At 41.7% G+C, this 15,651-nt stretch overlaps 1 protein-coding gene and 1 pseudogene across 1 annotated transcript in view; both read right to left on the bottom strand.

The window, feature by feature from the left end:
• Nucleotides 1–15,651, bottom strand: part of LOC121684964 (C-reactive protein-like) — a 113,478-nt gene that overhangs the window by 75,153 nt on the left and 22,674 nt on the right. The window lies entirely within an intron of this gene.
• Nucleotides 2,065–2,988, bottom strand: LOC121685580 (annotated as a pseudogene).

Here is a 15,651-nt window from a genome sequence, read left to right on the forward strand (position 1 = left end):
AACCTGCTAGTACTGTAAAACCTACTGTTAGAACTAAACATGGTGAAGCAGCTTTTAGCTGCTATGCGGCTCAGCTGTGGAACCAACTTTCGGATTACATCAAAAAGGCCCCAACTGTAGCCAGTTTTAAATCTAGACTTAAGACCAAACTGTTCTCAGATGCTTTCTGCTAACTGTGCCGAGTTACAAATTCTGAATCTGCCTTGATAATTATTCTACTTTGTCTTTTATTACTTTTTTACTACTTTTGCCTTTGTTTTTTGCTTACTAATTATTCTTTATTTTTAAATTATTTTACGTTGTGTTTTATGTTTTCTTTTTATTATGATCTTTACCTTTTAACTATTCTTTGACTATATTGCCATTCAATGCTTTTACTTGTTATTATTGTTTGGTTTTGCTTATGTAAAGCACATTGAATGACCTCTGTGTAATGATACGAAACTTTGATACGAAAACATCATTTTTACGAAGGTGTGAAGAGTTAAGCAAGGTGTGTTAGCTTTTGCAAGAGAACTACAATGTTTTGCTGATTGAGTGAAAGGTTTTCCTATTTGTGTGTAGAGTTTTGCAAAAAAAGCCATAGTTACAAAAAATGTGCTTAATCAATCAGAAAAAAATGTAATTTACATTTCTTTTTTTCTGAATTCTTAAACCCTAACCGTGATTCTTCTAGTACAATTTCTAAAACTATTAATTTGTATAGCAAAACCACTCACTGAGTTTGCAAAACTAAAAGCACAAACATTGCTTTGCACTCAGTTTGCAATTTTGTAACATACACTTTGCAAAACTGTAGGTACAATCTGCACAGCACTCTTTTTGCAGAACTGTAAACACAACTCACTGCTTTACAATCAATTTCCAAATGATCAACACACTCCTAGCAAAACTATACACATGTATGCCTATTATATACACTATTCTGCCAACTGTCTGGCACACTGTCACATCATGAAAACTGTTTTAGATAATTAGTTCACTTTACAATCAGCCTAAGCAGTAAGCTGTCCGTGTGGAGTACAGTGGAGGGAGCAGCAAGAGTGAGAATTAGAGGAGGCCGAGGAAGAGGACGAGGAGGAAGAGGACGCAGAGGTGAAAAAGTAGGAGGAAGAGGACGAGGAGGAGCAAGAGCAGGACGAGGAGGGGGAAGAGGAAGGGTAAGAAGAGGAAGAAATAGCCCTTTTACAGGCAAAAAAAAAAACAGTCTACATGTGGGGATATTGACCAGGCATCATGTCAGGCCTGGATACGGCATTCCAGAATATATTTTCCCTGGTGCCTTGGACTAGAGGACATTGCATGTGATGTAGATGAAATTTTGAGAGAGACGACAGGATTTTTTTTTTCTCAGTGAAATTGCTATTTTGTGTTTTGACTTGGAAAGACACACTTGTGTTTGTTTTGATGTGTGTAAATAAACACCAATACTTGAAGTTTGGATCCCTGTATGTTTACAGAACTATGACAAAAGTATGACCTGAAACTGACATAGTCTACCTTGTGCACAGATAAAGCAAAAGCCAGATGTGTTTTTTATTCATACCATCAGTGTGTAATTGGCAGATTGTGTGCTTATTGCAAATAATTCCATAAAGCTACGAGAAATACAGCAGCACATAATTGAGGATGACACCACCTTCCAAAACATACACAATATGAGCATTTCTGTTTTATGTCGTGTGCTTGCCCACAACAGAATCCGAATGAAACAGAAAGAAAAACAGTGAACGTGTAAAACAACTGCGATATGACAATTTGCAGGTAAGCTATAGTATCATTGGTACTGAATCTGGAAGTCCATACTGTAGTGCTGTGCATGGGCCTGCAGTGCTGCATCTGTTTTGTCTTGTCCAGAGAGTGATGGAGCTAGAGGCAGATGCCATGGGTCATGAGCAGCTTTTTGTGGATGAGGCAGGTTTTACAGTAACTTCACTAAAACAAGGAGACGTGGCAGGAACATTACTGGACACTGTGCCATAACCAAAGTCCCAGGACAATGTTGTTCATCATGCAACCCTTGGCCCATATAACACTGCACACATCATTACATTCCTGGATACCTTACATGACATGCTCACTAATGTTCAGAGACCAGAGCAGACCAGATACATCATATGGGACAGTGTTAGTTTCCATAGGGCTGCTTTGGTCCGCAACTGGTTTACAGAATACCCGCTCTTCACTGTACTCAACCTCCCCCCATACTCTCCATTCTTGAATCCAATTGAAGAGTTCTTCTCTGCCTGGCGCTGGAAGGTCTACCGTCATCCCCATCAACACATAGCCCTTTTGTGGGGATATTGACCAGGCATTATGGGCATAGTCCCACATATGGACATCAGTGATCATCCCTACAAATGACTGGGATGCATCAAACCGTCCATCCACTGAGTCCTGGTCTTGTCAGCACTATGTTTAGCTCTCCATCCAGATTTCTCTTGAATCCGACCTTCCTGGTACTTGGATTCCGGTTGATCCAGACCTGAGCCAGTCCGGAGTTGGAATCCCAGGTGCTGCAGATGGAGTACCAGGTGTTTGGTTCGTCTGGTAGGCCATTAAATTGAGAGAATTTGCCACGTGTGGACACATCAAAACGACCTTTGTTTGCTGTTTTGAAGATTAGGAAGTCATTGCTATTGGCAGCGGATGCCGCTGAAAAAAGAGAGTAGGTTCGAGTAAGGTCAGTAAGGAACCTGTAAAAGAAAAACAATGGCATTGTTTCATGTAGGTATGGATGGATTTTGTAGTGTACTGTTGGATCCAATCTAGCATGAGGGGCAACTTGATAAGAGACAATATAGGTTACATGGTATGAGTATATGAAATATAGAGAAAAGAAGACTGCATATCCTGTCAATCATGCATATAAAGCACCAAGACCAACCTGAGGCAGACTGTCACAGAATTGAAGTTATAGCATGTGGGGCAGCTTGATACTTTACAGGCCCTATTTTGGTGATCAGAAATGGATGGTCTGATAAAGGTTTACTTTAAAAGGTTTACGCAAAAGGGTTGTTCTTAGGTTTCTTAATTGGTCATGGGTGTGTTTTGGGCCTATGGTTTAAAGGGATATTCCACCATTTGGGGAATTACACTCATTTCCACCTCTCCTTGAGTTAAACAATTGGGGCCAATTGCTCTGTCAGTTAGCATGGCGCTAGCTGCGCTGCGATTTAAAACCATACTCCTTAAAACCGAGGTTTTGGAGTTTAACACGCAGCTGAGCACTAAGTTGAACGTGATTGCTATGTAACGACTCACACAGGATTAGCTGATTCCAACTTAAACTCGGGTTAAACCAGAACTACTCTGATTTCGAATTTTAACCCAGCAGATGCAGTCTTAACTTAATGGTGGATGCATTTTAGGATCTTGGGGGGGGATATGTTTTTATGATTGTTGCAGCTAAATAAAAGTTTTTTGTGTTATAATTACCAGTAGTTGAAAAGAGATCTCGCACACTGTCCATTCCGCATGCAATTATTCATTAGAACACTACATAACACAACGTTTCGGTCTTAGACCTTCATAATTACCACCAAAAAGTCAATTTTTTCTTATCAAAAGTGATAAAACGCAAATAATGTTGCAATATATTGTGAAATAGTCTTCTGGAAATCTGGAATCTGATTCTTCCATGAAATTCCTTTAAATCAGTCAATCAATTGACGCAAATAGAACATTACAATGACGAGCAAAAATGATATTGATCGTTGCACTTCACCCCAACTATATAGCTATGGCAAACGATGAAGAGCAGAGACATCTCCACGGCGTTTTACGTTCATGTATGCTTGGGGTGCTTGGAATAGTGGACTGCACCACATTCCACTCGTTTTCCATGGCACCGTGCGTAATCCAGCCTTTATGAACGTAAGGCTCTATAAACTGTCAAATGGTTTGCGATAACAACATGCGCATTCGCAATGTAGCCTAGTAGCGAGATGGCCTGGCAGTGTGCATGATGCACGCATTTTCAACAGCAGCTTACGAACCACACCAAAGGGCAAGCAACATAATAGTCACCTGTGCAGTCCTCCACAATTTGGCAATCGACTGGGATGAGCCACGTTTCCCTCAGCCACAAGGCCTTGGAGGACTTTCATAGGCTACTTCTGTAACTAAGATTTCCGGTAATTTCCGGCACAATGATATCATGCAGCACCTGAAAATAGTCCCCGTAGGCTAACTTCCAGCAACAAGGTTGAGGTGCAGCAGACGAATTGGTTAGTTACCGGATTATTACGCCTGAATGAGAGTATAGTTCCATGTCAAATCAGCCTAGAAAATCACCATGTTTCATTTTCCGTTGGTCTTATTACACTTTCTAACTTGACAGGAAACAAGTTTTAAATAGGAAAATTACCGGAAATCTTAGTCACTTTTAAATGTGATGCTAGCAGGCGAGATGCTAATGGTCTAATCCGATTCAGTGATCCATGCTGCATAGGCTGGAGCTAAAAGTGGTATCACCAGACTCAGACAATAGCTGGATGAACTGGAGAAAGGTAAAAATCAATTGTTTTACTCAAGGGGAGGTGGGAAATGAGTGTAAATCCTCAAATGGTGGAATATCCCTTTAAACCCATGAGAATGACATTCCCTTTAACTGCAAGCCTGGCCATTTTAAACAGCGCATCAGTATTTTGATAGTCAGCGGCGCATTTGAAGAAATCTGCGTGCACGCGAGACCATATGGAACAGGGATTCCACTTAAACCTTGTTTTACTAAAACCTGCTTGTGACTAGCACTAGCAGAGTATAGCCTACAGCAGTGTTTCTCAAACTTTTTCAGACCAAGGACCACTTAATCAGTAAAAAAAGCCTCACGGATCACCTAGCTAAAAAAAAAAAAGTAGACCTACTTCAACAGTAAATTATACACAATGGGCCTACTCACTGAACTACCTTGATTGTCTTTGCACCTTGCTTATTGTGTCAGAGAATAATTATATATATGATTTAACCTAGCATGGCTTACATAGGCAGTGTTGCAGAAATGTTTGGAGAACTTTGGACTTTGAGAAACACTGGCCTAACAGGCATCTGCACTCGCCTATTATTTGAACTCATAGGCAAAGTGAAATTAACTTCACTGTGGTCTCAAAAAAAAGCAAACAGGTGCAAGCTCTGCATCTCCTTACGCAACTCCGCCGCAACACTAAATATGAAGATGCGAGGCCCTGCTTTCAGAGGATAACTTCCGTCCCTTGGTTGTGTATAGATTATATAAAATATCTTTAGCCTACATTGTATAGCTTACATTCAAATATTACCTTTCTGTTATGGAGCTGGCAATAGGCCTATTATGAGCGCAAATCACTTTCAATCACTCTATCTTAGGCTAGGTCTTTGTGTTTTTTGAGATATTATGAAATAATTAAGTTATACATTTTTTCACTTTCTTAAGTGGGCTAGTTCTCATTAGCAGTTTTATGTCAAACCATGAAACATTAAGCTGCGTCCAGTCTTGAAAAACAACTTCAAAAATCTTCTGCTGATACTGATCATGCATATGGCAAAGGAAGACATGAAATCGTTGGTCTTGGAATTTTGAAAATGCATTGCACTTGGACCTCAGATTTCTTGCAGTACCCCGGCATTACCACAAGGAAATGGGAGATAAGCCCTTTGAGCGTATGCACGGTCTAAGATCAAATCTGTGCGTAAGAACGCTTTATAAATGAGGCCGGTGAGAAGGTAGAGAGGGATGTTCCTGGTCTGGTAGGAACTAGTAGTGCATTCCACCAACGGTGATAAGAGAATAAAGAAATATAGAACAAATATAGAGAAAAGAAAACTGCAAATCCTGTCATTCATGCATATAGAGCACCAAGACCAACCTGAGGCAGACACAGAGTTGAAGTTATTTCCTGATGGCAGGAGTCTGACACAAGCAACATTGGACTCCACAGGAAACGTAAACATTTTACCTGACAGATCTGTTTGGATAACAGTGAGAAGGAAATAGTTATCTGATCAGATGTTTTATTACAAGAATGCATGTACGTCCAGAAATATGAAGGTACAGTATATATCAGCCTTGATATCAATAATAGTGAAACATTTGGTAATACAAGTAGCGGTAACACTTTACGGTAAGGATACATGAATTATCAATAATATGCTCAATAAATCATAATTCATAATCATGTACTGTACCTAATACTCTAGTTGATGTGTTGCTCATGCAAGTCAAGAATGACAGACTATGAACTCATGTAAATTCCTGATGATTCATGAGATTAAGGAATGAAGTAATGCATGAATCATGAATTAATTAATTAATTAGTGTGTGTGTGTGTGTGTGGTCATAGTTGGGGCAGCCGTGGCCTACTAGTTAGCGTTTCGGACTTGTAACCGGAGGGTTGCCCGTTCGAACCCCAACTAGTAGGAACGGCTGAAGTGCCATTGAGCAAGGCGCCTAACCTCTCACTGCTCCCCGAGCGCTGCTGTAGCAGGCAGCTCACTGCGTCGGGATTACGGCTTCTACACACAGTTGCGTTCCGTCAACACATGCCAGTGGGTGTTCCCGACGGTAGCTATGCAAATGACTTGAAGTATAACCGTAATTTGATTGGTTAGTGCCGTCCGTCGATTGGCTTGATTGGCCAGTGCCGTCTGTCGTTGCTGCAACAGCTGAACTTCTCAACGCAAGCAACGGGAGAAACGCGATGCAATGGACCTACAATTCAGTTCGGCAACGGATGACGTGAGCCCATGTAAAGTGAATGGTATGCGTCTCCAGCACTGCAACGCATGCAACTGTGTGTAGGAGCCGTAAGTGTGTGCTTCACCTCACTGTGTGTTCACTGTGTGCTGAGAAGTGTGTTTCACTAATTCATGGATTGGGATAAATGCAGAGACCAAATTTCCCTCAAAAGAATATATATACTTATACTTATAATAATTGAGAATGATAATAAACAGCAGTGTCCGTATTCACGGCATCATTACTCTGGAGGTAGCCTACCAAATCATTGAGCATATTGCACTGCTCTACAGTGACAGCGGTGCAGCTGGACCGAGGCCCCCCTCTGTCTTCTCTTCTACTGTAACAAAGTGTAACAAAATGTAACAAAATGCTATTAAATCCCAACAGGTGTAGAGGAGCTAGAGGAGAGGCTGAGACCTACTGACAAATTAACTACTCTGGAGATAACGTGGGTGGGTTAGAAAAAACAATATAACAAATGACGTGGTTTCCATAGCATGTACATATTGTAGCAATTAATATCCTATGGCAATGAAACCACTTTAAAATATTTATTTCACTCGTCTTGAAGTGAATGCAGAACATGGGCTGAATTAGTGATCTGCATCTCTGTTCACCAAAAGCTATGTTTCTACTAACCCATTCGCATAAAACAAATATTATGTTTTCTCCATTGCTAACGTGAGATTGGCTATGGCTGTGTCTCAAACTGCATACTTTTGTCAGTACAGTTGTCACTACTAGTGTGCACTGAGCGCTTGAAATGCGTAACTAAGTATTTGAAGTGTGCAAGTATAGCAGGCGGTTTGAGAGACAGCCCATGTCTAGCCAATGTTCACAAACTGTTAGACACCTACAGCCAGTGTTGTGAAAGTTAAAAGCTTTGTGTTTGTGCGGTATTTGATAAGCAATGTCATGGGTAGCCTGACGTGATTAAGAAGGGCTTTTTGTTCCTGTTTATGTAAAGGTTTTACATAGGCTCATTAAGGATAGGCTACACTGCTAGCCTGACATCGTAATACTCAAATTCTAGTCAGAATATGTGTCTGATACTGCTCCATTGGGATGTGATTATGGGGGTGATTCAACTGATACAGGGGGTGAATCCTGTAGGAAGAACACCCGAACCATCCTTCTTCTCCATAATTGCCTTAACATTGTTTTCTGGTCGTTTTTTTTAAAGTTATTGCCCTGTAAATATCTTCTACAACAGACGCGATGGCGAAATCTAAATGTCTACCTTCTAGCAACAGCGTTTTTGTTAGGGAGAACCCTTGTATTAAGGCGGCCCTGCACACACACACAAGCACACACACACACACACACACACACACAGACCCTATTACCTCCCCCCCCCCCACACACACACACACATACAAACACACACACACACACAGAGAAGCACACATATATACAAAAGCAAACACACACATACACACACTCATTTACATACACAAAAGTTGCAAAATTAGGGGATGGAGTAGGAGATAGAGACAAATTGACAAGCACGATTTATTTTTGCGGTGAGAGAGCAGGACTGAGCAGTGGTCATATTTAGTACTGCTTTGTGGTACGTCTAGTTTCCACGCGGTTTGGCCTATCATTTACACAAAAACAGAGGTTTTATCCAATTGAGTGCAGAGGCATTTCCACCCTGTATCAGTTGAAACACACCCCATAATTACATCCCAATGGAGCAATATCAGACTCATTACACATGAAACTATTTTCATAAATGGACATTTCACCCTCTCCATATTCAAAATTAACATACTGTAGTGCACACCTATCAGTTTTCAGAAGTTTTCATTTACACTAACCTGTCTATATATGCCGTCAAGACCATGCCAAACCTGTAGGTGGCAGTGTAACGAGAAGCTCAAGCCCACCTTAGCCAATCAGAATCCCGAAAATAGCAACAACAGCAACGAATCACTTCCTCTTTCTCTTTTGAACATGCATCCCACATCCATGATCACCATAGCCAAATCAAAATGTGAACATAGATCACACTTTTGGCGCAGTTGCAAGTTCTGGCGCATACTGTGACGGGGGTCATCCCTATGTTCCCCAGGTCCTATGTTCCCCGGGTCCTATGTTTCCCCGCTCGGGGTTAGGGTTAGGGTTGTAGCTGACGCTGGAAGGTCAGTTGAAGCATAAGAGGAAATAAGAGATTTTATTTGAATGTCTCATTGAATATTTTGTGAATTGAGTCATTGTATTTGGATTATGCAAGTCATGTAAATTGATCATGTTTAATTTGTACTTGGGCGGGTGTGTTCACGTGACCTTTCCTTATTTGACCCGGACGCGTTAGCGTTCAGAATGGACTAAGAATAAGGCCGCATGTACGTGATTCTAAGTTGTATGTGAAGTTGAACTGAATTCTACTGCTGGCTATCAGGCGCACACGGTAATGAACTATTTTATATGTATCATATTTTAAAGATTGATTGTATGTTTCTTGTTGTGACGTTATGTGTAAAACTGTTGTTGTATGTTTGTCTTTGTATGTCTTAGTTTTCACGGTGTTCCAACAGCAAATAAAATTGGAATTGGACATCAGTATGAGACGTGGAGTCAATGAATTTAAGCTATAGCCAGTGGATAGTTACAGTGAAAACGTGCCTGAAACGCGGAAAGAATAGGCCGGTGGAAACGGCCTACTTCCATCCTACTGAGACCTGCTCTGCTCCTGTGAGGTAGCCTACCGAATTCAACGTGTGACTGCTGAGCTGTTCCTGGATCTTCGATCGGCTGCTTATCGTGGTGAACTACAGATTATCGCACTTGTGCTACTCCCTTTCCTTGTGGATTACGGACCTTCGCCCATGTTTTCCATTCCTGGTGGATTATTACAGGTTACAAGCTTCATCGTTACGTTTGCTCCTCGGGATTCTCAAGTTCAGCGCGCAGCTTTGCTACACTACCTGCGGTGGGATTCAGGTCCCGTAATTCATCCAACAGCCACTGCCGTGTACTCCCAGGTTAGACTGTGCCTTACTAACATGCAACTTTGACAAAGTGATTACTGAAAGTTTAAACTCAATGCTCTCATCGCAACTGCTACTTTATTGCTGTAAACATGGTTATATTGTGAATGGATATTTCTTTGCTTAAATGTTGATAATATTATGTTGTCATTCCTTTAGCCTATTATGGTTGAATGTAGGGGTATTGGTTTAATAGTATTCAATCTGAGAGTGCCTTATTGACAAACTGTTTTATTGCATGTTTAGTTTTAAGTGCCTGTTAAATATTCATGTGAAGTCTAGTCATCTCAAATTCTTAAGAAGTTGTAAAAATGTCAGTACAAGGTGAATCAACCTCTCAGGGTGGTGAATTAGCAGGGCAAAATGATTCCCCATTAGAGGAAGGGGCAGTAATCAATGGTGAGATTGCACTAGAAAGTGAGAATGAAGTTGATGTTGTGAGGGATCGCCATGTATCCGAAGCCAGACAAAAAGAGCTTAGTTTAGTTTTGACGAAGACAAATGAAGAAACCAGGAAATCAGTTCGTGAGAAACACTTGACACCAAAGATGCAAGAGTTGAAAGAGCAGGAATATGGTCAAAGGGAGAGAAAATTTACGACTGCGTATGAAAAATGGAAGACTGAAGCCCGAAACATTCGCTCAAAGTTAAAGCAACAATGTTCAGAGAGTGATCTGTGTAATCTTATGGATGTCGTTGAGAAGCAAGAATCTGTATTGAAAGGTTTATATGATGATTTGCGAGTCTATGCACCACCAAATCAAGAAATTAGGAGGAAAATTGACGCATGTGTAGCTGTTACTGCAGACCTAATTAAATTACTGAAGGTTCGTTTAACTGAAGATGACATTGATTTTGAGCCTGAGGCAGAGAAGGCAAGATTACGCATGCTGTTTGATAATAAATATGCTAGGTCCATATTCGGATCTACAGTTTCTAGAGCCTCAGTTGTTAGTTATCATTCCAACCCCGCATCGGAGTCAGCTAGCATTTCCATTAGAAGGGCAGAGATCGCTGCAGAACTGGCAGCAAGAAAAACAGAAGCTGAAATGGAAGAAGAAATTGAGACACAACGCCAGCGACTGAAAAGGCTTGAAAACCGTAGAGATATTGAGGTTATGGAAGCCAAGCTAAAAGTTTATGCAGAGGAAGAGTCAAAAGCCAAAACTGGGCAATGTAGCCAAGCATGCAGTGATATAATTGATCCAAGTCCACCTGTCAATAATAAATCACATCTGCAAGAGCCAAAGGTTAAAAGTGTGCTAGGTCTAGCACGCAGTGATGCAGCTGATCCCAGTTCAATCGTCAATACTATGCCAAGTCCGCAAGAGCAAGTCACAGAGAATGAAACATCCTTATTGCAAGCACTCCAAGAGTTAATGTCCTTAACACGACTTCCTGTTCCAGAGCCCTCCATATTTTCTGGGGACCCACTTAAGTTTATTGAATGGAGTACAAGCTTCAAGGCTCTTATAGAAAGACGGTGCTCGGATCCAGCGGATAGACTGTTCTATTTACAAAAATACCTTAGTGGTGATGCAAAATCTGCTCTGGAAGGCAGCTTTTACAGGAAAGATGATCAGGCCTATCAACAAGCGTGGGATAAGTTGAATGCAAGATATGGTCATTCCTTCGTGACGCAGCGTGCCTTCAGAGAGAGGCTCAATAGATGGCCGAAAATCGGGGCAAAGGAGTATATTAAGTTAAGAGAATTTAGTGACTTCTTGCAGTCATGTAGTGATGCCATGCCTCATGTTAAGGGCCTTCAGGTGCTAAATGATTGTGAGGAAAACCAAAGGATGCTGGTCAAACTCCCTGACTGGGTGACGAGTAGATGGAACCGTCTGGTGACAGAGAAACTAGACCAAGCCAATGATTATCCTGGCTTCAGTGAGTTTGCATCATTCATCTCAAAGGAGGCACGCATAGCATGCAACCCGGTATCATCACTGTACGCTTTAAAGACTTCTGATGAAAGGCTGTTAAGAGAAACCAAACAGTCACGGGCAAACACATTTGTCACCAATGTTAAGGCTTCAGATGCAGAATGTGCTACTTTTAACTCAAATGATGCTGATGACTCTGGAGATTCCAGGGAACCTAAAACCTCACAGACAAATGATCCTAGTTTAGTCAAATGTGCATGTTGTGGAGAAAGCCACTCCATACATAAATGTCAAAAACTAATAGAAAGATCTGCAGACGAAAGAAAAAAGTTTGTCTTTAACAATAAACTATGCTTTGCATGCTTGAGGAGGGGACATAATTCCAAGGACTGCAGAAACAGAGCTACTTGTGCATTATGCAAGAGACGCCATCCAACCCTTTTGCATGAAGAACGTCCTGTAGCAGACCAGTCATCTTTACAACGAGTCTCGCAAGTTGAAAGGGGTACGACTTTAACATCATGCTATGTGAATGGGGGGGGGAGCAGGTAGTACCTCCATGATTGTCCCAGTTTGGCTCTCATCACATAATACAGAGTTTGAAATGTTGGTGTACGCCTTATTGGATACGCAAAGCAGTCATACATTTGTTGACCAAGAAATATGTGAAGGTTTGCATGCAATGAGGGAGCCTGTAAAATTAAAACTTTCCACCATGATGGGAAAGGATGCGGTTGTGATGAGCCAAAGAGTTGAGGGACTCAAAGTTAGAGGATTCTCCTCAAATGAATTGATCTGTTTGCCGCCTGCTTACTCAAAAGATTTTATTCCCCTTGAACGTGCACATATCCCCACCCATGAAACGGCTAGAAAATGGACACATCTTGCAGCTATAGCTGATGAAATGCCCATGCTGATGGATTGTGGCGTTGGGCTCTTAATTGGTTACGATTGCTCCAGAGCACTGGCGCCTAGGCAGGTAATTACTGGTGGCGACTACGAGCCTTATGCCGTCAAAACGGACCTAGGCTGGAGTATTGTAGGGAGTGCATCACAGTGTTTGAACTCTAAGGATGTGACAGGTCTGTGCCACTGGGTGTCAGTCAGAGAATTCCCTTCTATAGCGCCATCTGCTGCCATTAAAGTGCTTGAATTGGACTTTGCAGATACCCGACCAGGTGAAAGGAGCATATCTCAGGAGGACATCCAGTTCCTGGAGATCTTAAAGGGAGGTGTGCATCAAAATGATTGTGGCCACCTAGAAATGCCAGAGCTATTGGTGGGAGACCCTGAGGTCAAGGTGGTCCACGCATTGACAACTGAGGTCACAATACAAGAGGATTTTCAAAAACAGTTGTCACGGTTCTCAAAATGGTCCACAGTTGTGAATGTAATTGCCCGGATTCAACGACTGGCAAAGAGAATTAAGGCATCAGAACCTCTCAGTGTGGAAGAAAGAAGGAAGGCTGCACACACACTGATCCAGCTTGCACAGAATCATGCTTTCAAGGAAGAATTGGATATGCTGAGCCACAAATCTGGAAAGCTGCCTCGCAACCATCAAATGCACCAGCTCGACCCTTTCCTTCAAGATGGGATATTGAGGGTGGGAGGACGACTGAGGAGAGCATCTGCCCCTCTTGAACTGAGACACCCAGCAATCCTTCCTAGAGATGGTGTTGTCACTCAACTAATTCTTGCCCACCATCATGAAATGATTCAACACCAAGGTAGAGGGCAGACCCTTAACGAATTAAGAGCTAATGGTTACTGGATAATCGGTGGCAGCAAAGCAGTAGCCCAGTACGTTCGACAGTGCGTCCCCTGTAGGAGAGCTCGTGCACCACTAGAAGAGCAAAGAATGGCAGACCTCCCTATTGACCGTACCAATCCATCCCCGCCATTTACCTACTGTGGCATGGATTGCAAGGTCGTAAGGTGTATAAACGGTACGGTCTCCTTTTTACATGTCTTTGTTCCAGAGCCGTTCACGTTGAGATGGTGGAAGATATGACAACAGATGCCTTCATCAATGCACTGCGGTGTTTTATAGCTATCCGTGGAGCAGTCAGACGCATTAGATCAGACCAAGGATCCAACTTTGTGGGAGCAAAAAATGAACTGAAGAGAGCTATGAAAGATGTCAGTAAAGAGGGAGTGGCTGCATATCTGGCAACTAAGCAGTGCGATTTCCACTTCAATGCACCTGGTTCAAGCCATGCTGGGGGCATTTGGGAGCGTCAGATTAGAACAGTGAGAAGTGTCATGAGTTCAGTTCTGGCACAATGTGCTGGGAGACTAAACGATGTCTCCTTGCGCACATTTTTCTATGAAGCGATGTCCATAGTCAATAACCGTCCTCTCACTGTAGATGCCATCAACGATCCCAAAAGCTTGGAACCGCTAACCCCTAACCACTTACTCACCATGAAGTCATCTGTTCCCTTACCCCCACCAGGTGTATTTGTTAAGGAGGATCTCTACACAAAGAAACGATGGAGGCAAGTGCAATATTTGTGTGAACAGTTCTGGAGCAGATGGAAGAAAGAATATCTTGCCAGTATCTCTCTCAGGCAGCAATGGCATACTCCTAAACGGAACATCCAAGTTGGTGATATTGTGATTGTAAAAGATGAAGTCCCTCGAAATGAATGGAAGTTGGCCAGAGTTCTCGATGTCTGTAAGGATGATGATGGACTAGTACGGAAGGCTACAATACAGATTGGAGACCGAATGTTAGGAAAAAGGGGTGAGCGCCGCACTAAGCCCTTAAGCATTGACCACCCTATTCAAAAGCTGGTGGTTCTTGTGGCTAAAGATTAAGATCCTTTTTTTTCTTTTCCAGGCTGAGCTAGTGAGTAACACTTAAAGTCTAATATGCATGCCTTGTTGATAATTATTTTATTGGTATTGTAGTTGTATAGTGATGTATTATGTAATTTAACAAAGGAGGATGGTGAATTATTAACAAAGGAGGATGGTGAATTATTATGAATTATTGGTTTAGTGAATCTTCCACTTGCCTGGAAATTACCATCGATGTAATTGATGTGTTATGTGAATCAAGGTAATTTGGTGGGAGTGTAGCTGACGCTGGAAGGTCAGTTGAAGCATAAGAGGAAATAAGAGATTTTATTTGAATGTGTCATTGAATATTGTGTGAATTGAGTCATTGTATTTGGATTATGCAATTCATGTAAATTGATCATGTTTAATTTGTACTTGGGCGGGTGTGTTCACGTGACCTTTCCTTATTTGACCCGGACGCGTTAGCGTTCAGAATGGACTAAGAATAAGGCCGCATGTACGTGATTCTAAGTTGTATGTGAAGTTGAACTGAATTCTACTGCTGGCTATCAGGCGCACACGGTAATGAACTATTTTATATGTATCGTATTTTAAAGATTGATTGTATGTTTCTTGTTGTGATGTTATGTGTAAAACTGTTGTTGTATGTTTGTCTTTGTCTTTGGACCCTGGGAACATAGGTACGCTCCCCTGTGACGTCGGCTGCCTAAAACTAAAAAAAAAGTTTTTCTCATTTTATATGCAAACATGCTAACAAAGTTTTGCAAAATCTCCTGGCCGGAGTTTTTAGAAAGAATCGTTTTCAGAGGCGAATTCTCCATGCGCGTGTAAACAAAGGGCACAAACGGAGGGAAATGTCTCCATTTTTCAAAATAACCATGTAAACAGGGTCTCATATTCTGACTAGAATTTGAGTATGACAACGTCAGGCTACTGTAGTCAGAGACCGTAGCAGGTATTGGTCAGTCTGCAAGTAGGTGACAGGGTTTGCATAACAGGGTTTGATGGGCATTTGGACCAAAAATAACGGCATTAATTTATAAGTCATCAAATCAATCGCGTTCAAGTAGAGACCACGCATTGTGCACCTGAAGTAGAATAAACTACGAATAACGTAAACAACAAATAAGTTGATCCAGGCTTGAAGAGCGGAGTTCTAGAATCTTTGCTGGGACACAGCACAACGTCCAATGCAGTAACATATCTAGTCTAACAAATGATTGACTAAGAGCGGTGTCAGATAAAT

This window comes from Alosa sapidissima, chromosome 16 (genome assembly GCF_018492685.1).
Source record: "Alosa sapidissima isolate fAloSap1 chromosome 16, fAloSap1.pri, whole genome shotgun sequence".
NCBI classification, from domain to species: Eukaryota; Metazoa; Chordata; class Actinopteri; order Clupeiformes; family Clupeidae; genus Alosa; species Alosa sapidissima.